The sequence below is a fragment of the Hyla sarda genome, chromosome 12 (genome assembly GCF_029499605.1).
Source record: "Hyla sarda isolate aHylSar1 chromosome 12, aHylSar1.hap1, whole genome shotgun sequence".
NCBI lineage: Eukaryota > Metazoa > Chordata > Amphibia > Anura > Hylidae > Hyla > Hyla sarda.
In genome coordinates, this window is record NC_079200.1 from 67,004,551 (window position 1) to 67,030,371 (window position 25,821).

Sequence of the window (25,821 nt, forward strand, 5' to 3'; positions counted from 1 at the left end):
GGTCTACACAGCGCAGGTGGTGAAAGGGGTACAGGTCTACACAGCGCAGGTGGTGAAAGGGGTACAGGTCTACACAGCGCAGGTGGTGAAAGGGGTACAGGTCTACACAGCGCAGGTGGTGAAAGGGGTACAGGTCTACACAGCGCAGGTGGTGAAAGGGGTACAGGTCTACACAGCGCAGGTGGTGAAAGGGGTACAGGTCTACACAGCGCAGGTGGTGAAAGGGGTACAGGTCTACACAGCGCAGGTGGTGAAAGGGGTACAGGTCTACACAGCGCAGGTGGTGAAAGGGGTACAGGTCTACACAGCGCATGTGGTGAAAGGGGTACAGGTCTACACAGCGCATGTGGTGAAAGGGGTACAGGTCTACACAGCGCAGGTGGTGAAAGGGGTACAGGTCTACACAGCGCAGGTGGTGAAAGGGGTACAGGTCTACACAGCGCAGGTGGTGAAAGGGGTACAGGTCTACACAGCGCAGGTGGTGAAAGGGGTACAGGTCTACACAGCGCAGGTGGTGAAAGGGGTACAGGTCTACACAGCGCAGGTGGTGAAAGGGGTACAGGTCTACACAGCGCAGGTGGTGAAAGGGGTACAGGTCTACACAGCGCAGGTGGTGAAAGGGGTACAGGTCTACACAGCGCAGGTGGTGAAAGGGGTACAGGTCTACACAGCGCAGGTGGTGAAAGGGGTACAGGTCTACACAACGCATGTGGTGAAAGGGGTACAGGTCTACACAGCGCATGTGGTGAAAGGGGTACAGGTCTACACAACGCATGTGGTGAAAGGGGTACAGGTCTACACAGCGCAGGTGGTGAAAGGGGTACAGGTCTACACAATACATGTGGTGAAAGGGGTACAGGTCTACACAACGCATGTGGTGAAAGGGGTACAGGTAGTGGAGAGTCTAAATAGATAAATAGAGGTTAAGGAAAGGATATAGACACACAAGGCTACTATAACACATAAATTAATACAATTAAGGCACTAGAGTGTGAATAAAGGATCAGTATATAAATACCTTCAGCAGAGACCGTATAGATGCTGCTGCAATAGTAAAATGAACTATTCAACCATCCTTATGGTATCCAGACACACAAACAAGAAAAACAAGATTCTAAATGAAAACAGTGACATTTCCTGCAGGTTTACATTCCATGTCCATTGCTCCAAGAACAGGTTTTATCTTCAAGAAAATGTAGAGGAAAGATGAAGGCAGAGGGCCACCTCTTTATCATTTTATCACCTAAGGATTTCATCATACTTTAAGAGCTAATCCAGGTGGCTCCATAGACGCAACAAAAACCCACATTTATGTTACCATTTTCCTCTTCTCAGTATCCTCCAATTAGCCAATGCATAGAAACAACCCTTACCATGTTTATTTTGCATTTCCAGGTGACATGTAAAAGAGTATTCCCGTGTCAAACTGATGGCATATAGCGAGTATATTATTGGAGGGGGTTTAATACCTGGGACCCAAACATAAGATTGCTGTTGACTGACAGCTATTTTTATTAATCCCTGAATATTACCTCAACACTTGGATCAACCAAGTTTTAATGTCTTCTGAATGGAGAGAGGAGGTAGGCCACTGCCAGACTCCTCTGCCAGCAACTTATCTCCCCCAAAACAAAAGGAACGATAATGAATGAAGAGGCCACAGTGCTTATTTGGCACTATATTTCCTCCATTGCATAGCAGCTTTTTGCCTTTCAGTTACACAAGGAAGGTGCAGAACAATTCTATTCCGGTGAATGGGACTGGATAAAGTTGGTAAGATGCATCAGCATTACAGCCCGTTCATTCTCAGCATTTGTGGAGGTCCAACCAGCAATCTTGACATGATGGAATTACTGGCTATCACCCAGCATTTCTTATCTGTGTAGGCAAACTTAAAGGGGTACTCCGGTGAAAACCTTTTTTCTTTTAAATCAACTGGTGGCAGAAAGTTAAACATATTTGTAAATTACTTCTATAAAAAAATCTTAATCCTTCCAGTACTTCTTAGCTGCTAAATGCTACAGAGGAAATTCCTTTCTTTTTGGAACACTGATAACATCACGAGCACAGTGCTCTCTGCTGACATCTCTGTCCATTTTAGAAACCGTGCATAGCAGATGTATGCTAAGGGCAGCATGGTGGCTCAGTGGTTAGCACTGCTGCCTTGCAGTGCTGGGGACTTGGGTTCAAATCCCACTAAGGACAACAATAAATAAAGAGAGAACTGTGCTTGTGATGTCATCAGAGAGCATTCCAAAAAGAATTTCCTCTGTAGTATTCAGCAGCTATTAAGTACAGGAAGGATTAAGATTTTTTAATAGAAGTAATTTACAAATATGTTTAACTTTCTGCCACCAGTTGATTTAAAAGAAAAAAGGTTTTCACCGGAGTACCCCTTTAAAGGGTACTCTGCTGTTAGACACTTAGGGAACACTAAGATAACACATCCTAGATCTGAATGAATGAGCTAATCGTATGAAATACTTTCATCTTTACATCGTTGAATGTGCTGACAACAAAATCACACAAATTATCAATGGAAATCAAATTTATCAACCCATGGAGGTCTGGATATGGAGTCACACTCAAAATCAAAGTGGAAAACCACACTACAGGCTGATCCAACTTTATGTAATGTCCTTAAAACAAGTCATAATGATGCTCAGTAGTGTGTGTGGCCTCCACGTGCCCGTATGACCTCCCTACAATGCCTGGGCATGCTCCTGATGAGGTGGCGGATGGTCTCCTGAGGGATGTCCTCCCAGACCTGGACTAAAGCATCCACCAACTCCTGGACAGTCTGTGGTGCAACATGGCGTTGGTGGAGGGAGCAAGACATGATGTCCCAGAAGTGCTCAATCGGATTCAGGTCCGGGGAACGGGTCGGCCAGTCCATAGCATCAATGCCTTGCTCTTGCCGGAACTTACATTAGGAGGAACCCAGGGCCAACCGCACAAGGGGTCTGAGGATCTCATTTCGGTACCTAATGGCAGTCAGACTACCTCTGGCAAGCACATGGAGGCCCTCCGCCCCCAAAGAAATGCCACCCCCCACCATTACTGGCCCACCGCCAAACTGGTCCTGCTGGAAGATGTTGCAGGCCGCAGAACATTCTTCACGGACTCTTCAGACTGTCACGTCTGTCACATATGGTCAGTGTGAACCTACTTTTATCTGTGAAAAGCACAGGGCAAATTTGCCAATATTGGCACGTTTTCTGGCACATGCCAAACCTCCTGCACAGAGTTGGGCTGTAAGCAAAACCCCCACCTGTGGACATTGGGCCCTCATACCACCTTCATTGAGTCTGTCTGTGACCGTTTGAGTGGACACATGCACATTTGTGGCCTGCTGGAGGTCATTTTCCAGGGGTCTGGCAGTGCTCCTCCTTACACAAAGGCGGAGGTAGTGGTCCTGCTGCTGGGTTGTTGGCCTCCTCCACAGAAAACCTTCTTGCTACAGCTCGCATTGATGTGCCATCCTGGATGAGCTGCACTACCCGAGCCACTTGAGTGGGTTGTAGACTCCGTCTCATGCTACCACTAGAGTGAAAGCACCGCCAGCATTCAAAAGTGGCCAAATCATCAGCGAGGAAGCATAGGAACTGAAAAGTGGTCTGTGGTCAACACCTGCAGAACCACTTGGGGGTGTTATTGGGGGTGTCTTGCTAATTGCCTACAATTTCCACCTGTTGTCTGTTCCATTTGCACAACAGCATGTGAAATTGATTGTCAATCAGTGTTGCTTCCTGAGTGGACAGTGTGATTTCACAGAAGTGTCATTGACTTGGAGTTACATTGGGGGATATTTATCAAAGTTGTCTATGTCCCGCATCAATATAGACCAAACTACAGAGGGTTAGGCTGGTCTATTGTGCGCCTAATTTATCAAATGGCGCACGGCTCTTGATAAATTCTGTGCACGGACTTCAGGATCTATGCTTTAGACTGTATTTAAACCTGCTCCAACATGGTCTGACATTTCAGCGTACTTTCAGCCGATGCGACTTGTCGCTGAAAAGTCGCTTTTGATAAATTCAGCACCAATGCATTTTTCCCGTCTAAAATAGTCTAGAATGCATCATGTTCTAAAAATCCTCTAAAGCAAAAGTCGCAGAAAAGTCACACATAGACTGCGACTTTCTGTGCAACAAATTTAGACAGGAAAAACCAGTCTAAATCCTTTGATATATCTCCCCATTGTGTTGTTTAAGTGTTCCCTTTATCTTTTTTGAGCAGTGTATAGAGATAAAAAAATTAATAATTTTTTTTTATTAATAATAATAATTATATATATATATTATTTTTTTTAATATATTTAAGGACAGTACAACATATTGACTGCCTGTGGGATAAAGCAAAGATCCCTATTCATATCACATCAGGGCAACAGATCAATAATCAGATCAGTGTACGTTGAGGAGTATGTCATTTAATCTCTATGTAGGCTCTCTCCAATATTGGGTCCACATGATAGTACTGGGCGGTATGACCAAAAATGTGTATCACAGTATTTTTCAAACTTATGGCGGTTCCACAGTATATATATTTTTTCCACTCATTTCCCCCTTACCACCATACTTACCCCCCTCCCCGAATGAATTATCAGCCGCAGTGCGCTGGGGAACTAATCATGTTAACCGCAGGTGCTGATCTCCTTTTCCTCCTGTAAGCCGCGGCGCTGGAAATGAATGAGTTGTGAGCCGCGGGTGCAGGACGGAGAATGGAAGCCGTCACCTCCCCCTTCAAGCGCTGAAAGCCAGTGGGCCACGGGCGCTGCAGAAGTTCTGATCAAAAGTTCTGCAGCGCCCGCGGCCCACTGGCTTTCAGCGCTTGAAGGGGGAGGTGACGGCTTCCATTCTCAGTCCTGCACCCGCGGCTCACAACTCATTCATTTCCAGCGCCGTGGCTCACAGGAGATAAGCGCCTGCGGGTAACATGATTAGTCCCCCGATGTGGGGACAGCGCTGAGGCTGATAGTTCATTCATTCGGTGGGGGGGGGGGGGGAGGAAAAGCAGGACATCGCCCGCGGGTCATATATGATTAGTTCCCCAGTGCACTGCGGCTGATAATTCATTCATTCGAGGGGGGAGGGTCACAACTGGTATTGTGGTATAGGGAAAAATTCAAACCGTACAGAAAAAACATACCAGTATTCAGTATGAACCGGTATATCGCCCAGCACTACCACATGACATCATCAAGTTTACAGTAAGTCACTGTGCATCTGTCTATGATGTCACTTCCTGTAAGGTGACCCTCTTTCAATAAGATAGATATATAGTCAGGGGGTGGCTCTTCCCATACTACTTATGGTCTTTAGATGATGACTGGGGACACAATGATCTCAGCAGTGCCGGATGCCTGTTAGATCTGATAATGCCTTATTACAAAACAGTGCGAGGTGCATTTATTTAATCCTCTGTAGAAACCCCCTCCCCCACACTGCTGAAATGCGAATCTCACCAACTCTCACACTAACATAGGTGTAAAAACACAACTAAGCAGTTCCCGAGAGGGGATTATTCTAGACATGTCATATTTAAAAGCCATGTATATACTTTTGCAATATTTTTGATTAAGCTTTAGTAGGTACACCCACACATGACATAATTCATGTGTATTTTGCATGTGAACAAAAAACAAAAAAAAACTGCACCATTTAGAGCCCATTCACACTACAGAGCTTCTGGGTAGGATTCTATGGCAGCAGCCTCCCACTGTTTTCAATGGGATTCTGCTGCATAGAGCACACTGCAGAATTTCCGCAGCAGGAACTCCAGCTCTGCAAAAAAGAATAAACATGTTCATTCTTTTAGGAGAATTCTGTATGGACTAAATTGCCGTCAGTGGGGACATGTGGTCATAGTGCCATCTGATTTCGGCAGCACCAGCTACACGCAGAAACTCTGCCAATAGTGGTTATTCCCCACTCACTATTAAAGACATATTTTCTGGGCTGGGAATTTACAGGGCTGTGGGAGGCAAAGCTGTTCAGCCTACAGGTAGGGGGTATAGCCGCCCCAGGGTTTGCCACATGTACCAAAAATGCGTTTGAGTGTCCACAGCATTTCTGCACCAAAATTCACACTTGATCTGTACCACTTTCCACAAGAATTTTGTGAAGATTTATTTCTGCAATGTGTGAATAAAATGAAGGCCTCGTCTACTTTGCTGCCACTGTAGGGTCCCATTTACACTACGGAATTTCCGCCTGAAGATATTCTTGGCAGCTTATCTTTTATGAAAACAAAGAGGGAAATTTATTAAAACCTGTGGTGCCGTTGCCCATAGCAACCAATCAGGTTGTTTCTTTCATTTTTCACAGGTTTCTTTAAAAATGAAAACAGCAAGCTGATTGGTTGTCATGGGCAATTGTACCACTCTACACAGGTTTTGATAAATCTCCCCCAAAGAGTTAAGTCCAACATGCCGATCCCCAGATGGTTGTCTGGTCACAGCAAGTTTCAACAACATTAAAATAATGTGCATGTCCACCTTAGTTAATGCATATGAAACACTAAAATAAAACATTGCTTTCCATTTTGTGTATACAGGTCCTATGCAGACCTATGTGTCTCCATGGTTACAGACTACAAACAAACCCTGATAGTCTGATCCTGTGTTTCTCTATTTATATCTTAAAACAGTGGTCTTCACCTCTAAGCTGTCCATCTGTTGCAAAACTACAACCTACATACAACAGTTACAAGATGACTTGGATAGACTAAGTATCTGGGCATCCACTTGGCAAATGAGGTTCAATGTGGATAAATGTAAAGTTATGCATCTGGGTACTAATAACCTGCATGCATCGTATGTCTTAGGGGGGATTGAACTGGCAGAGTCACTGGTAGAGAAGGATCTGGGTGTACTTGTAGATCACAGACTTCAGAACAGCATGCAATGTATGGCTGCTGCTTCCAAAGCCGGCAGGATATTGTCATGTATAAAAAGAGGCATGGACTCAAGGGACAGGGACATAATACTCCCCCTTTATAAAGCATTGGTACGGCCTCACCTGGAATATGCTGTTCAGTTTTGGTCGCCTGTTCATAAAAGGGACACTGCGGAGTTGGAAAGGGTGCAGAGACGTGCGACTAAACTAATATGGGGCATGGAACATCTTAGCTATGAGGAGCGATTAAAGGAGTTACAATTGTTTAGTCTTGAGAAGAGACGTTTAAGGGGGGATATGATAAACGTATATAAGTATATTAATGGCCCATACAAAAAATATGGAGAAAAACTGTTCCAGGTTAAACCCCCCCAAAGGACGAGGGGGCACTCCCTCCGTCTGGAGAAGAAAAGGTTTAGTCTCAAGGGGCGACACGCCTTCTTTACCGTGAGGACTGTGAATTTATGGAACAGTCTACCTCAGGAACTGGTCACAGCAGGAACAATTAACAGCTTTAAAACAGGATTAGATATATTCCTGGAACAAAATAAGATTAATGCTTATGAAGAAATATAAAATCTCATCCCTTCCCCAATATCGCGCCACACCCCTACCCCTTAATTCCCTGGTTGAACTTGATGGACATATGTCTTTTTTCGACCGTACTAACTATGTAACTATGTAACAGATAAGGGTAGAAGCAGAGGACTGCAAGATCACCCTGCAACATTTGACACTAGGCCAAAAACATAAAAATTACACAACATAAGCCTCAAGCAAAAACATATCAAGCTTTCACTTCTGTAACTCAAACATGTGACCTTACTGTACGTTATAGGCTAACTGATTGCAAGATATGTAATGGGAAACTGGATTTTTAGGAGGGGAAAAAAAATAAAAAACAACAGACAGCCCTGGGTTTTATTGTCCAAGCTTTAAAGAGTTACTCTCATTTGATTAAACTTCTGATATGTTGTCCAGATATGGCAAAAGTTGAGATCATACTGGGTCTAACTAATGAGATCTGCTGCATCCGCAAGTTACAGCCGGAGGACGTGCGCAGCAGCACGCTCTACTCCCTGGCCGGCAGATCTGGCCTTTTCACTCCACAGACTTAGCCGTGAAAGGGTCAGATTTGACTGACAGCTGGAAGTTGGGCCCAATTTAAGCTTTTGCCTTGTCTGGACAACATGTCAAACGTCTAATCAAATGATAGTGATGCTTTAAGTACTGTTAAATTATTCTTTACACGTGTCTTATTTGTATTTCATATACGTTTTCACCTTTTTCTGCTGTTCAGCTCTTTATATTTCTCTCCAAGCAAGGGGTGTGTGACTTATACTCTAGTCTGCCTATACTGTCTGTAGTAAAGACCAGTGCTTCTCAACCTGCCGTACACGCATCTAAGTTGGTACATGCCGCAGGCTGAGGGGGTATGCTGGCTGGGCACTGCAGATTTTAACTAGTTGTCTTAAAAACTGCAGTGGCGGTATTCCAAAAACTGCCAGAAAAAAAAACAAGTGGAAACTTAGCCTAACCAAGAACCCAAATGAGCTCCAAAGATCCTGTGTGCAGATGGGGAAACTTCCAAAAGGTCAACCTCCACTGCAGCACTCCACAATCCTGACTTTATAGCAGAGGGGCCAGAAAGAATCCTCTCTGCAGAAAGGCTATGGTCCGAAGAAAATCTCTGTGCGGACATTCTGCAGACTGCAGGCGCCAGCTATGCATCCCGTGCGGTGTCTGCAGAAAGAATTAACAGGTTCATTCTTTCTGCAGACATGGAAAACGGAATTTCCGTGCCGGAAACATCTGGCACGGAAATTCTGCCATATGCACCGCGCGGCTTAAAGGGGTATTCTGGGCAAAAATATTTTATCCCCTATCCAAAGGATGTCTGATCGCGCATAGAATGCGGGCGCTGAATCTCCAGTTTCGGAAAACTCCAGGTTTCTGGGACTGGGGACGTGCCGACAATAGACATGAATGGAGGGGGCGTGGCGTGACGTCACGTCCCCAGTCCCGGAAACCCGGAGGTTTCCGAAACTAGAGATGCAGTCTCCGCAGAGAATGTGGGTGCTTCAGGAAGATCGCCGGGGTCTCAGCAGCGGGACCCCCGCGATCAGACATCTTATCCCCTATCCTTTGGATAGGGGATAAAATGTTTTTGGCCAGAATACCCCTTTAATTCCGTTCCTTTAATTTAGTTGAATTCAGCGGAATTTCCGTGCAGAATTCTAATGCAGAACTCGGCACAGAAATTCCATGGTGTGAACATAGCCTACAAGACACATATAAGCTGCCTGGAGTTTTCAAAAAACGGCACTGAAAGATTCCCTGTCTGATAAAGGCAAAGTTAACCTTTTTAGACTCAATTCTAAATTGAGATTTTTTTTTTAAACCTGTATAAAAAAAAAAAAGATTGATTCTTTCATTTTTTCAGTGGCTTTTTAAAAATGAAAGAAGCAAACTGATAAACTCCATCACTCTTCCTCTACACAGGTTTTGATAAATGTCTAGAGGAAGCCAGGAACTGCTCATCACCTGCACAAAACCATATCTACAGTGAAGCATGGTGGTGGTAGCATCATGCTGTGTGGGTGTTTACCAGTGGTTGAGGGAAGAGAAACTGGTCTGGGATGAGGAAAAGCTGAATGGAGCAAAGTTCTGAAATGGGGTCTTACCAATCAAGAAGCGCGCAGCAGCCATCTTCTGTCTCCAGCTAAACGCCTGAATTTACTGATGTGGTCTATTGCAGTGGTCTTCAACCTGTGGACCTCCAGATGTTGCAAAACTACAACTCCCAGCATGCCCGGACAGCCAACGGCTGTCCGGGCATGCTGGGAGTTGTAGCTTTGCAACATCTGGAGGTCCGCAGGTTGAAGACCACTGGTCTATTGAGCGCCTCAGTCGGCCAGCTGCAGAGTGAAGCGCGCTGCAATGTGCTTCACTCTGCTATCAATTGGAAGGGGACTCAGCAGTGAAACCTATAAATAATCTTAACCCTGTAAGGACACAGGATGTACAGTAACCCCCCGAACTACGATGGCCCCGACATATGATAAAATCGACATACGATGGCCTCTCGACATACGATGCTTTTATATGTCGGGGCCATCGCATTAACTGCTATCCGACAGTGCAAAATGCTTAAGCTGCTGTCGGATAGCAGTGTAATGTGCCCCAGCAGGTTCACTTACCTATTCCCGATGCTCCGGGTCCACTTCGCGATCCTCCGGTGTCTTGCGCATCTTCTACAGGGTCCGGGCCTTGCTTTCCGGCGTCGTTATTACGTCACTACGCACGCCGCGCCGGCGCAGCAGCGTAATAACGTCACCTGAAAGCGAGGCCCGGACCCTGCAGAAGATGCGCAAGACACCGGAGGATCGCGAAGAAGACACCGGAGCAGCGGGACAGCATCGGGAGCCCCTGGAACAGCATCGGGAGAGGTGAGGACCTGGTCCGGAGCGGCGGGGACAGGTGAGTATAACTTCCTATACTTTACATTGCACGGATCCCTCAACATACGATGGATTCGACAAACGATGGGTCGTTTGGAACGAATTACCATCGTATGTTGAGGGACCACTGTACATGTATGTCCTCTCGCATTGTATGAAGAGTGCACCGGCGCTGAGCATGCTTCATACCTGCTGTTGGCTGTCCGGGCATGCTGGGAGTTGTAGTTTTGCAACATCTGGAGGTCCGCAGATTTAAGACCACTGTATAGGAGGTAATACTCACGTGTCCCCGCCGCTCCGGACCCGTCACCGCTGCCCTGGATGTCGCTCCATCGCTGTCGCCGTGTCCCCGTCGCTCCGGAACGTCTTTGCTGCTGGCCGGGTATCCTTGCTCTCCGTCGCCGCCATCACGTCGTTACGCACGTCGACGCGACGACATGATGACGAGGAAGGAGAGCGCCGGCCACACAGGGGATCCCTGAACGGAGAAGACACCGAGGAGGCAGGTAAGGTCCCTCCCGGTGTCCTGTAAGCAGTAACCCGGCTATTCAGTCGGGCTGTTCGGGACCGCGGCGGTCCCGAACAGCCCGACTGAACAGCAGGGTTAGTGTCACTTTCCCTTCAGACGCGGCGGCCAGCTTTGATCGCCGCGTCTGAAGGGTTAATACAGGGCATCACCACGATCGGTGATGTCCTGTATTAGCCGCGGGTCCGGGCCGTTGATGGCCGCAGGGACCGCCACGACTTTTCCCCCCCCAGTTTTGGGGAAGAAAAAGTGCGTCTTATACGGCGAAAAATACGGTAATTGGGGAGATTTATCAAAACCTGTGCAGAGGGGAAGCTGCCCAGTTGCCCATAGCAACCAGATCGCTTCTTTCATTTTTTTTTTTTCAAATTCAAAAGATATTTTATTAGCAAAGGAGTAGCAAGTGTACATAAAAAGAACCAACAACAGTCTAGCCCGTCGGTCTGGAGAGACCCAAAATACAAGAGGCATAAAGTCAAACTGATACATACTAATATTGGAGTACAAATGCATCAAAACAATGAGCAGAACGCAAAAAGCATACATTGTATAGGGTTCAATTAGATTCTGCTCGAATAACCAGAAAATAAAGGGAGTATGTAGAAAGGCGACTCGCTAGATGCACAAGATGTAAGTAGCAAGGATACAACGGAAAGATAAAATATGAGCAAGAAGAGGATAGACAACAAGACACACAAATACACAAGAGAAAAAGGGTCAAGGAAGAGAGACTGAGGATGTACATAGAAACAGAACACGTAAAAGATAAAGGACAAGAGAACCTCAGGCAGAGACTGCGACCCAGAGTATGTTTCTTTCATTGTTAACAAGGTCTCTGCAAAATGAAAGAAGCGATCTGATTGGTTGCTAAGGGGCAACTGGGCAAATTTTCCTCTGCACAGGTTTTGATAAATCTCCCCCAATGTCTCTTTTTGTTTGTGCTGCTATAATAAACGTTGGAATATTTTTGGCATATCTGAGTGTGCGTTGTTTATGGTGCCTTTTATATATTGTATACGGACTTACATGTTGGCTCAGCACCCCCATTTTTTGTGTATTTATGATAACATTGATCGAAGCTGACCACATGGTCAATGGAGTAAACGTAACAAAATACCAGAGTCCAGAATTGCTAATTTTTGGTCACTAAGCGTACCAGAAAAAAACAATTAATAAAAAGTGATCAAAAATTCCCATCAAAACAATAAAAACTACAGATCATAACACAAAAAAAGCCTCATACAGCTCTGTGTAAGATCAAAAACTATAGGGGTATAGTGTTATAGGGGTCAGAAGAGGACAATTTTAGGCATACTAGTTTTTAGGTTTTTTTCCACAAAAAAAGTGATAACTTTTGAAAAGTAGTAAAATAAAACAAAACCTATATAAATTGGGTATAGTCGTAATACTTTGAACAATGGAAATATTTTCATTTTTACGGAAAAGTGCACTCCGTAGAAATGCCCCTCATATTTTTCTTTTGTTTTTTGGTTTCACTGTAGACTTTGTGGTAAAACGAGTGATGTCATTAACCCCTTTCCAACACATGACATACATGTACGTCATGGCTCTGGTAGGAGGACATGACGTGGGCCCGCGGGTCTGGCCCACGTCACAACAGGGAGATGCCCACTGCTATCAGGAGCAGGCATCTGCCGGTAACGACTGACATTGAAGATCTATACAGATCATGGCATTTAAACATTAAATGCCGCCATTTCCTGGCGTCTAGTGGTCACATCACCCCCTGCAATGTAATCGTGGGGAGACGATGTGTTGCTAGGGAAGCCCAGGGCCTTACTTCTGCTCCTCAGACTTCGCTGGCTAGGGGAATGCTAAAGGCAGCCCTTAACAATCGAGTGCAGAAAACACAGATCAATGTAATGCAATAGCATTACATTGATCTATGTAAGCCATTTGATGATGACTTATGATAGGCCCTTGGGGAGCCAAAATAAAAAGTAAAAAAAAATGTTTTTAAAAATATTTTTCAAAAAATCCCCCAAATAAAAATCACCCGCCTTTTCCAATTTTTTAACTAAAACACTGTAAAAAAATTTTTTAAATAAACATATTTGTTATCGTCATATGCGAAACTGTCCGAAATATTTAAATTGTGAAATTACTGATCCTGTACAGTGAACAGCGTAAAAGCAAAACAATTCTAAACGACAAAATTCGGCATGATCACGTCTAGAGATGAGCGAACTTACAGTAAATTCGTTTCGTCACGAACTTCTCGGCTCGGCAGTTGATGACTTATCCTGCGTAAATTTGTTCAGCCTTCAGGTGCTCCGGTGGGCTGGAAAAGGTGGATACAGTCCTAGGAAAGAGTCTCCTAGGACTGTAGCCACCTTTTCCAGCCCACGGGAGCACCTGAAAGCTGAACTAATTTATGCAGGAAATGTCATCAACTGCCGAGCCGAGAAGTTCTTGACGAATCGAATTTACTGTAAGTTCACTCATCTCTAATCACGTCCCAGAAAAAAACTTTATGGGTCTTGGAATGCAAGGAGGAAAAAAAAAAAAATCTGCTGGGTCATGAAGGAGTTAAAAAGTACAATTGGTGGTGTAAAAATCAAGCTCTCATATGGGTCTGTAGGTGAAAGTGTTTTGGCTATTAGGAAGCAAGGAGGTAAAAAAAACAAGTGACGAATAAATTGCTGTGTCCAGCAAAAACAATTTTTCACTAAATATGCCAAGCCTGAGTGACAAAATAAAAAAATAAAACAAGCCTTCCCCACAGCCACGTTCTCTACTGAACTTTTTTTTCGGAGGTGCAGATGGCACGTCACATTGCCACTGAGCCAAACATTGGTTGAGGCGACATCACAATGTACTGTCTGCAGCTCCAGGAAGCAGAGAACAGGCGTTGTGATAACCACTGCGGGAGCGATGGAGCTTAGTATTTTTAGATTTATCACACAGGCTGGGCATATTTAGAAAAAAAGAAGTGTATGCTGATTAACCCCTTTAACTTATGTCTGTGCTACATGTCAAAAGTTGATAATGACAGTAACGCTATAAGGCTATTTTCACATGCCGGAATTTCCGAGTGGAATTCTGCAGAAATATTTAGCTCAGAGATTCCGCTGCAGCAGAGTCCCATTGATTTCAATGGGAGTCTGATGCATTGTGTATACAGCGGAATTTTCCGATTCCAGCGCCCGCAGGAAGCATAGACTGTGGGGGAAATTTATCAAAACCTGTCCAGAGGAAAAGTTGCATAGCAACCAATCAGATCACTTCTTTCATTTTCCAGAGCCCTTTTCAAAAATGAAAGAAGCGATCTGATTGGTTGCTATGGGCAACTAAGCAGCTTTTCCTCTGGACAGGTTTTGATAAATCTCCCATGTTTATTCTTTCTACGGATTTCTCTGGGAAATGCAGTGCTTTCTATGAGGCGGCACATTTTCGAGTGGTCCTTGCGCCTGCTGGAATATTCAAATGTGTAAGATGTCTGCCTGTGTGTTATGGCCGGACATTCCACACATTTTCGACCATGTAAACATGGCCTAAAAGGGGTACGTGGAAGGTTGAACTCTTTATCTTCAGACTGGCATAGATAGACAGGTTCAGGGTGAGCGGTCAGGTTGCTGGGGCAACCGTACGATGCCAACAACTACCATGCACAAGCCAATTACTCATTTTTCAAACTTGTATATGGAACTTGTTGGGCATCTCAGGTTTGCCTCAGCAATGCTACTGTCCAGTATGGACCGCCAAGACTGAAGAAACAGACAGGAGATCAATTTTACAGTTACTTATTCACGCCACGCCCCCTTCATTCATGTCTATGGGAGGTCACGCCCCCTCCCATAGACATGAATGGAGGGGGCGTGGTGTGACGTCACGTCCCCAGTCCCGGAAACCGTTCCGAAACTGGAGATTCAGTACCCGCATAGAATGCGGGTGCTGCAGGAAGATTGCGGGGGGGGGGGAGGGGGGGGGAGCTCAGCAGTGGGCCCCCCGCGATCAGACATCTTATCCCCTATCCTTTGGATAGGGAATAAAATATTTTTGCCCAGAATAGCCCTTTAACCCCTTAACGACGCAGGATGTAAATGTACATCCTGGTGATGTGGTACTTAACGCACCAGGACATACATTATGTCCTGAGCATAACCGCGGGCATTGGAGCGATGTCGGCATCATGCGCCGCAGGTCCCGGCTGTGGATCGCAGCCAGGGACCCGCCGGTAATGACGGACACCCGCGATCCCGCGGATGTCCGCCGTTAACCCCTCAGATGCCATGATCAATACAGATCACGGAATCTGCAGCATTGCGGTCACTTAACAGGATGATCGGATCGCCTGCAGCGCTGCCGCGGCGATCCGATCATCTTGCACGGCAGACAGAGGTCCCCTCACCTGCCTCCACTGCCTTCCGGGAGTCTTCTGCTCTGATCTGCCTTCCCGCAGAGCAGAAGATGACCGATAACGCTAATCAGTGCTATGTCCTATACATAGCACTGAACAGTATTATCAATCGAATGGTTGCTATAAATAGTCCCCTATGGGGACTATAAGAGTGTAAAAATAAAAAGTAAAAAAAATGTGAAAAACCCCCTCCCCCATTAAAAACGTAAATTGTCCCATTTTCCCTATTTTACCCCCAAAAAGTGTAAAAAAAAATGTTATATACATATTTGGTATCGCCGCGTGCGTAAATATCCGAACTATTAAAATAAAATGTAAATGATCCCATACGGTGAACGGCGTGAACGTAAAAAAATAAAAATTATCCAAAACAGCTGCTTTTTTATAACATTTTATTCCAAAATTTTTTTATAAAAAATGTAATAAAAGTTTTGTATAAGCAAATATGGTATTAATAAAAAGTACAGATCATGGCACAAAAAATTAGCCCTCATACCACCGCTTATACGGAAAAATGAAAAAGTTATAGGTCTTCAAAATAGGGGGATTTTAAACGTGCTAATTTGGTTAAAAGGTTTGCGATTTTTTTTAAGCGCAACAGTAATAGAAAGGTATATAATCATGGGTATCATTTTAATCGTATTGACCCAGAGAATAAAAAAACATGTCATTTTTAGCATAAATTTTACGGCGTGAAAACAAAACCTTCCAAAATTAGCAAAATTGCGGTTTTCTTTTTAATTTCCCACACAAATAGTATTTTTTTGGTTGCGCCATACATTTTATGGTAAAGTGAGTGATGGCATTACAACATACAACTGGTCACGCAAAAAACAAGCCCTTATACTAGTCTGTGGATGAAAATATAAAAGAGTTATGATTTTTTGAAGGGGAGGAGGAAAAAACGAAAGCGTAAAAATAAAATTGTCTGAGTCCTTAAGGTCCAAATGGGCTGAGTCCTTAAGGGGTTAAAGTGTACCTATCGTCATCAAAAACTTTTTATATAATGTAGATAATACCATTATATGTATATTTGTAATATACATTGGTTAAAAAAAAATGTATATATTTTTGCAAGGAAAAATGTTGTCCTTGCAGCTATTGTCTGTATGTCTCTATGAGGAGTCCAAATACAGGAAGTGAGTTTGGGACAAGTAGGACTCTGTACAGACTCCTGGCTTGTCAATCATCCTTAAGTGAGAGTCAGTAGGTTGTCATAGAGCCTCAGCGCACACAGTCCTGCTTAGGGTGCATGCACACCACGTTTTTGCTATACAGTTCCCGTATACAGTTTCAAGTTAAAAACCGTACGGAACCGTATAGAAAACCGTATGCATTGACTTAACATTGTAAACCGTATGCCAAAAGCATCATCCGCTTTAGTCCGTTTTGTGTCTTATACGGTTTTGTCTGTTTTTTTTCCCTGTACCCAAAACTGTAGTCTACCATGTTTTTTGATCCGGGTGAAAAACCATATTAAACCGTATACAGTTTTTTTTTTTTTAAACATGGGAGTCAATGGGAACCGTGCAGAACCGTATGTGCGTACGGTTCCATCTGGTTTGCACCATACGTTTTTTGATTTAGCACAGTTTTTTTTTCTCTTGGAATTTCAATCAAGCAAGAGAAACTTTATTCAAAATGGAGTGAAAAGTCAAAAACATAAGTTTTTTTCTTAAAAAAAAGGATGCAACCGGACATCATTTTTCAAACCGTATACGGGTTGAAATTTGTACACACCTTTTGATACAGTTTCTTCAGGTTTTGAGGAATCAGTTTTCCATCAAAACCCTGATATGGGAACTGCATTGCAAAAACGTGGTGTGCATGCACCCTTATCCTCACTGCAGAGCCCTGCTTGTCCACCCTCACTTCCTGTACTTTAAAGCGTACCTGTCAGATCCAACAACAAAAAAACATTTTTTTTTATGTATCACTCAGTATCTAATCCTGACCATGTAAATCAAATTTGTATGTGTCTAGCACCTTTATTTTTTATTACACTTTTAATTTAGCTCACTAGTCTGAATTCCTCTCAAAGGGAGGGGGTGTGGCCTCACTGTGCAGGTCTCCGCCCCCTCCCTCAGTATGCTGTCTGCTCACATCTCTTCTAGCATTAGCAAAACTACAACTCCCAGCTTGTCCTCTCTGACAGTAGTGGGACACAAGCTGACAGTGGGAGGATTTTTCCTCCAGGTCTGAGCCCTGCGCTCACAGCTGTCAATCAAGAAAGTGTGTCCATGACATAGGTGATGATGCATGGACACAGCAGGACTAGTATGTGTCCAAGCAGGCAGGGGGGGCAGTTTGGCTTTTTCCGTATGAAATAATGAAAATGTTCTAATAAAAGCAATTGTAAAACCTATTGGTTATACATGCTTTACAACATATCAAAAGTTTTTATATCTGACAGTGCCCATTTAAGCGCTATATACAGTGACTAAAACAGTGATTCCTTTCAAACAGGACACTTTGGGCCCCTATTCTTAAAGGGGTACTCCACTGGAAAACATATTTTTTTAAATCAACTGGTGCCAGAATTGTTAATTACTTCTATTAAAAAAATCTTAATCCTTCCAGCACTTATGAGCTGCTGTTATGGTCCACAGGAAGTTCTTTTCTTTATGAATTTCCTTTCTGCCTGACCACAGTGCTCTCTGCTGACACCTGTGTCCATTTTAGGAACTGTCCAGAGTAGGAGCAAATCCCCATAGAAAGGTCTTCTATAGGGATTTGCTCCTGCTCTGGACAGTTCCTAAAATGGACAGAGGTGTCAGCAGAGAGCACTGTGGTCAGGCAGAAAGGAAATTCAAAAAGAACTTCCTGTCGATCATAACAGAAGCTGATAAGTACTGGAAGAATTAAGATTTTTTAATAGAAGTAATTTACAAATCTGTTTAACATTCTGGCACCAGTTGATTTAAAAAAAAATGTTTTCTAGTGGAGTACCCCTTTAATATCACAAAAGGTCTCAGAGATCAGAGCTAGAGATGAGCGAACTTACAGTAAATTCGATTCGTCACAAACTTCTCGGCTCGGCAGTTGATGACTTTTCCTGCATAAATTAGTTCAGCTTTCCGGTGCTCCGGTGGGCTGGAAAAGGTGGATACAGTCCTAGGAAAGAGTATCCTAGGACTGTATCCACCTTTTCCAGCCCACGGGAGTACCGGAAAGCTGAACTAATTTATGCAGGAAAAGTCATCAACTGCCGAGCCGAGAAGTTCGTGACGAATCGAATTTACTGTAAGTTCGCTCATCTCTAATCAGAGCCCCTGCTATCATACACATATCCCAACCCTTTAAGTCAGTGTTTCCCAACCACTGTACCTCCAGCTGTTGCAAAACTACAACTCCCAGCATGCCCGGACAGCCGAAGGCTGTCCGGGCATGCTGGGAGTTGTAGTTTTGCAACAGCTGGAGGCACAGTGGTTGGGAAACATTGCTTTAAGATAGACAAGGTTCAGGACAGACTGCTTAAAACAGAGGGGACAGATGGCTCCCTGAGGTGACATAAGAGATGGGGATTAGCAAAGAATAAGTGTGTGTTGTTATATATATATATATATATATATATATATATATATATTTTTTTTTTCTTTTTATACCTTTAGCAGCTCAACAATAAGTCATTCCAAATACATACAATATTATAAGCAAATTTCCATGTGCATTGGCAGAGCAGTCTCGTGTATAATATATATATATATATATATATATATATATATATATATATATTATACAGTACATAGGACAGATGACATGTACCCTCCCTATACACGTATGGGGGTATACACAGTGCTGGTGTAAGCCGCACTACACATACACACATATGGTTATGAATGACAGTAAGGCCGGGGATATACACTGATGTAAATCAATGGAGATTATGGATGATGCCTATATTTAGCCGCCCCACCCCCCCTCCTCATCCTCCCTCACCACACACTACACCGTATGCCAATCCCCGGTAATCTTCCCTTTTTTTTTTAGCCGCAAGACGCAGCTCAGGCTTTAAGTCCCCGGTTCTCTCACCTCTCCCCGGTGCCGCTCGGTTCGGCTCGGTCACGTCTCGTCAGTCAGACGCAGAGGGGGCGGTGCGTGCGCAGTCCCGGCAGTGACGTCACATAGGACCGCAGCATGCGCGCACTCGGAAGTGAGGGAATCCGGGGACGCGCACTGGGGATCCCGGAGGCGGGAAAAGCAGTGTGAGGGGAGGGAGGTGTGAGTACAGCCATTGCTGAAGGGGAGGAGGCAGGGATTTGTGTAGGATGATGACACAGGTGAAGGGGAGTACCATACACATACAGTTCTGGTATTCCACAAACGGATGTACTAAAACAAGACTAGTTCTCTCAGTGTATAATACGTTTTTCCCTTATGTTCCTCAGTGGCACAATAATGGGGCGTTTCTGCCCCTGAATTTTTAATCAGCAATTAAGAAACCATAACCCCATCAATATAGGTAATACCAACACCAATACGCAGTGTTTTTGTTTTTTTTAATGTCTGGGTGTATCATAGACTACAGAACAGCATACAATGTAAGGCAGCTGCGATATTGTCATGTATCAAAAGAGGCATGGACTTGAGGGACAGGGTCATAATACTACTCCTTTAACCCCTTAAGGACCGATGGTTTTTCTGTTTTTGCATTTTCGTTTTTTCCTCCTTACCTTTAAAAAATCATAACTCTTTCAATTTTGCACCTAAAAATCTATATGATGTCTTATTTTTTGTGACACCAATTCTACTTTGTAATGACATCAGTCATTTTACCCAAAAATCTACAGCGAAACGGAAAAAAAAAATCATTGAGACACAAAATTGAAAAAAAAAAAATCCCCATTTTGTAACTTGGGGGCTTCCGTTTCTACACAGTATATTTTTCGGTAGAAATGACACCTTATCATTATTCTGTAGGTCCATATGGTTAAAATGATCCCCTACTTATATAGGTTTGATTTTGTCGTACTTCTGGGAAAAATCATAACTACATGCTGGAAAATGTACGTTTAAAATTGTCATCTTCTGACCCCTATAACTTTTAAATTTTTCCGTGTATGGGGCGGTATGAGGGCTCTTTTTTTGCGCCGTGATCTGAAGTTTTTAGCGGTACCATTTTTGCATTGATAGGACTTATTGATTGCTTTTTATTCATTTTTTCATTATATAAAAAGTGACCAAAAATGCACTATTTTGGACTTTGGAATTTTTTTGCGCACATTTCTGCACGCGGCGATACCACATATGTTTATTTTTATTGTTATTTACACATTTTATTTTATGGGAAAAGGGGGGTGATTCAAACTTTTATTAGGGAAGGGGTTAAATGATCTTTATTCACTTTTTTTTTTCCACTTTTTTTTTGCAGTGTTATAGGTCCCATAGGACACACTGATCTTTTACACAGATCACTGGTTTCTCATAAGAAACCAGTGATCAATGATTCTGCCGCTTGACTGCTCATGCCTGGATCTCAGGCACTGAGCAGTCATTCGGCGATAGGACAGCGAGGAGGCAGGTAGGGATCCCCCGGCTGTCTTGTAAGCTGTTCGGGATGTCGCCCCCTGTTCGGGAACAGCTCCCTGAGCTAACCGGCATGGTTTCACTTTAGTTGATCGCCGCGGCCCCGTGTTATAGAACGGAAGCAGACTCTGTGTACAGGTATGCCCTGGGTCCTTAAAGGGGTACTCCGCTGCTCAGCGTTTGGAACAAACTGTTCCGAACGCTGGAGTCGACTCTGGGAGCTCGTGATTTCATATCCCTGCCCCTCATGAGGTCACGTCCCGCCCCCTCATTGCAAGTCTATGAGAGGGGGCGTGACAACCATCACGCCCCCTCCCATAGACTTGCATTGAGGGGGTGAGGCGTGATGTCATGAGGGGGCAGGGCTATGACGTCACAAGCTCCCGGCTCCAGTGTTCGGAACAGTTTGTTCCAAACGCTGAGCAGGGGAGTACCCCTGTTTTTGCAATTTAGTTTTTTCCTCCTCACCTTTAAAAATCATAACCCTTTCAATTTTGCACCTACAGACTCATATGATGGCTTGTTTTTTGCGCCACCAATTCTACTTTGTAATGACATCAGTCATTTTACCCAAAAATCTACGGCAAAGCCCCCCCCAAAAAATAATTGTGTGACAAAATTTTAAAAAAGCGCCATTTTGTAAATTACGCTATTTTGGAATGGAATTTTTTCTTTTATAATATATATTTTTTTATTTTCATATTTGTTCTAATACAGATTAACAAAACCAAAAATTTTACCTCCCCGCCCTCCACCCACCTTGCTGCAGTAAAGAGTGAAGAAAAGAAAAAAATTTGTATAAAATTTAAAATGCTAAACCTCTCCTATTTTCCCCTGCTAGTCCTTTCATTTGCATATTTTTTAAAATACATGGATATTTCTGACCAGGCTTTAACATCCGGGGGCCTAGGGGATATCCACCTCCTTGCTATCAGCAGTCTAGCATAAAAGAGATATCTGGTTACCCATAGCCGTCACGCCCCTCCCATAGCCCCTTAACGACGCAGGACGTAAATGTACGTCCTGGTGAGCTGGTACTTAATGCACCAGGACATACATTTACGTCCTATGCATAACCGCGAGCATCGGAGCAATGCTCGCGTCATGCACGGCAGGTCCCGGTTGCTGATAGCAGCCAGGGACCTGCCCGTAATGGTGGACATCCGCAATCGTGCGGATGTCCGCCATTAACCCCTCAGATGCCGTGATCAATACAGATCACGGCATCTGCGGCAGTGCGGAACTTTGAATGAATAATCGGATCGCCCGCAGCGCTGCCGCGGCGATCCAATCATCCAGCATGGCGGCCGGAGGTCCCCTCACATGGGGACCTCACTCTGGCTGTCTCCCGGGGTATTCTGCTCTGGTCTGAGATCGAGCAGACCAGAGCAGAAGATCACCGATAATACTGAGCAGTGCTATGTCCTATGCATAGCACTGAACAGTATTAGCAATCGAATGATTGCTATAAATAGTCCCCTATGGGGACTATGAAAGTGTAAAAATAAAAGTAAAAAAATTTGAAAAAACCGCCTCCCCCAATAAAAACATAAATTGTCCCATTTTCCCTATTTCACCCCCAAAAAGTGTAAAAAAAATATATATACATATATATATTTTATATACATATTTGGTATCACCGCCTGCGTAAATATCCCAACTATTAAAATGTTAATGATACGGTGGCGTGAACATAAAAAAAAAAGTCCAAAATAGCTGCTTTTTTTATAACATTTTATTCCCAACAAAATTAATAAAGTATTAAAAGTTTTATATAAGCAAATATGGTATCAATAAAAAGTACAGATCACGGCGCAAAAAATTAGCCCTCATACCACCGCTTATACGGAAAAATGAAAAAGTTATAGGTCTTCAAAATAGGGAGATTTTAAACGTACTAATTTGGTTAAACAGTTTGCGATTTTTTTAAAGCGCAACAGTAATAGAAAAGTATGTTATCACGGGTATCATTTTAATCATATTGACCCAAAGAATAAAGTACACATGTCATTTTTACCCTAAATTGTACGTGAAAAGAAACCTTCCAAAATTTGCAAAATTGCGATTTTCTTTTTAATTTCCCCACACAAATAGTTTTTTTTTGGTTGCGCCATAGATAGATAGAGTGGTGGCATTACAACAGACAACTAGTCACACAAAAAACAAGCCCTCATACTATTCTGTGGATGAAAATATAAAAGAGTTATGATTTTTTGAAGGCAAGGAGGAAAAAACGAAAATGTAAAAATAAAATTGTCTGAGTCTTTAAGGCCCAAATGGGCTGAGTCCTTAAGGGGATAGACTTGCATTGAGGGGGTGGGGCATGACGTCATGAGGGAGCAGGGCAGCTCCCGACGCCAACTCCAGCATTGAGAACAGTTTGTTCCAAACGCTGAGCAGCGGAGTACCCCTTTAAGGCCAAAATGGGCCTGGTCCTTAAGGGGTTAAAATTGTCATTTTCTGACCCCTATAACTTTTTGTATTTTTCCATATACAGGGATGTATGAGGGCTAATTTTTTGAACCTTGATCTGAAGCATTTCTTTATGGAGACTATAAGGACAAGTAAAACTGTCCTTTTAACCCCTTAACGACGAAGGACGAATATGTACGTCCTCCGCCGGCTCCCGCGATATGCCACGGGGTCACGCGGTGTCCCCACGTCATATCGGGTCGGTCCCGGCGGCTATCAACGGCCGGGACCCACGGCTAATACAGGACATCACCGATCGCGCTGATGCCCTGTATTAACCCTTCAGACGTGGCGATCAAAGCTGACCGCCGCGTCTGAAATGAAAGTGAAAGTAACCCGGACCTGCCTCCTCGGTGTCCGATCGACGAATGACTGCTCCGTGCCTGAGATCCAGGCAGGAGCAGTCAAGCGCCGATAACACTGATCACAGGCGTATTAATACACGCCAGTGATCAGCATGAGAGCAGTGTGTGCAGTGTTATAGGTCCCTATGGGAGCTATAACACTGCAAAACAAAAGTAAAAAAAAAGTGTTAATAAAGGTCATTTAACCCCTTCCCTAATAAAAGTTTGAATCACCCCCCTTTTCCCATAAAAAAAACAAAAAACAGTGTAAATAAAAATAAACATATGTGGTATCACCGCGTGCGTAAATGTCCAAACTATAAAAATATATTGTTAATTAAACCGCATGGTCAATGGCGTATACGTAAAAAAATTCAAAAGTCCAAAAAAGTGTATTTTTGGTCACTTTTTATACCATTAAAAAATGAATAAAAAGTGATCAAAAAGTCTGATCAAAACAAAAATGGTACCAATAAAAACTTCCGATCACGGCGCAAAAAATGAGTCCTCATACCGCCCTGTACGTGGAAAAATAAAAAAGTTATAGGGGTCAAAAGAGGACATTTTTTTTTTTTTCAAATTCAAAAAAGGGTTTTATTGAAAGTGATAAAAGAAGCATTACAAGCAATAGGTGAGTCACAGGATAAACAAACTTATAAAAGAGAAAGGAGTCCGGTGGCCAGGGTAGGCCCAATGGACAGCAGCTAAACAATGCATAAACACATGACATGTCATATATCGAATAAGAACAGCAAGTGGTAAATTCCACAATAAGTAGTGCAACAAGCAGTCAATCAGGAGCAGCATACAACGTCCCAGGCACAAGGGCCAGGGTTATCTAGATAGGTCGGGTATGAGTCCAAATGAGGAACCTGAAATCAACAATAGGTGCGCCAGTGGAAGTACCAAAGAGAAAGAAGGCGAACAGATATAAACGGTGTTGTGTGGGAAACAACAAGAGACAACAGAAAAGGGAAAAGGGCCATGGAAGGAGGAAAAGGTAAGGAGTCAGGTTCTGAGCAGTAAAAGAGGGACATACAGACAAGGGTTGGCAAGAAAAGGAGAGGGGCTGAGAAGAAGAAAAAAGAGGGAGGGGGGGAGGGAACGGGGGAGGGGGGGGGGAGAAAAGGAGCCAGGAACCAGCGGGTGTCACATCAGCATGGAGGCAGGGAGTAGGATTGATACGGGAACCCAATGAGAGGGAAATCACAGGGATCTGCATCTCTGGGAGGAACAAAACTGTACCCATGGGAGCCAAGTGGTCTCAACACGCACAGCGTCATCAGGATGAACCGACATCAATTCCTCCATCTGACGTGAGTTGGCAACTTCTGCCATCCATTCGTCCAACGTAGGGGGGTCAACAGACCGCCACTTTCGGGGTATCACTGCTTTCGCGGCCTGAAGGAGGTGCCTCGCCAGAGACTTCTTGTATTTAGCCTGCGCCATGGAGAACATAAACAGTAGGGCAGCAGCAGGAGTGGGGGGGACACAGATCCCAGTGACTTCTTGAACAACCCGGAGGACCGATTGCCAGAAGGGGACGAGTTTGGAGCAGCTCCACCAGATGTGCGTCATGGTACCCTCCTCCACACCGCATCTCCAACACACACTGGGGACCGAGGGATACCAGCGGTGAAGCATCGCTGGGACACGGTACCAGCGAGTGAGAATTTTGTAGCAAGTCTCCTGGGCTTTGGTGGCCACCACCGCCTTATGGGTCAAAAAGAAGCATTTGGCCCAGGCTTCAGGAGAGAACGACACTCCCAGTTCAGCCTCCCAAGCCGTGCAGTAAGCAGGCACAGCATGCGAGCGCTGGGACTGCAAAAGTTCATAAAGGACGGAGATGGAGTGGCGGGGGTACAACGAGGCCAGGCAAAGGCGCTCAAAGGGCCGCGGGTCCCTATGTAAGTCAAAATGGGCGGGGATGGAGGAATAGAAATGGCGTAACTGCAGATAGGCAAAGGGGGCCCTGGTAGAGGAAGGGTACTCCTCCAACAAAACTTCCAAGGGTTTCAGGTGGCGCGCTGCTAGGACGTGTCTAAAGCGCAAGGGGGCAGACCGAGTAGCCCCAAAAAAGGGGCCAGCAGAGGAGGCTCCAGGTGGGAAGTCAGGATGGTCAGTGACTGGGAGGAGGGGGCCCATGCGGTCAACCAAGCTACTGTTCCCACGCACAGAGTGTAGGGAGGCCAAAGTGTGGCGAGTGGAGTAG

At 44.2% G+C, this 25,821-nt stretch overlaps 1 protein-coding gene across 1 annotated transcript in view; it reads right to left on the bottom strand.

The window, feature by feature from the left end:
- Positions 1–19,446, bottom strand: part of DNAJC5 (DnaJ heat shock protein family (Hsp40) member C5) — a 46,275-nt gene extending 26,829 nt beyond the window's left edge. The window contains exon 1 of the mRNA XM_056548449.1: positions 19,300–19,446. The gene's annotated coding sequence lies outside the window, so the exon portion shown is untranslated. The remainder of the gene's footprint in view (positions 1–19,299) is intronic.
- Positions 19,447–25,821: the final 6,375 nt, after the last annotated feature.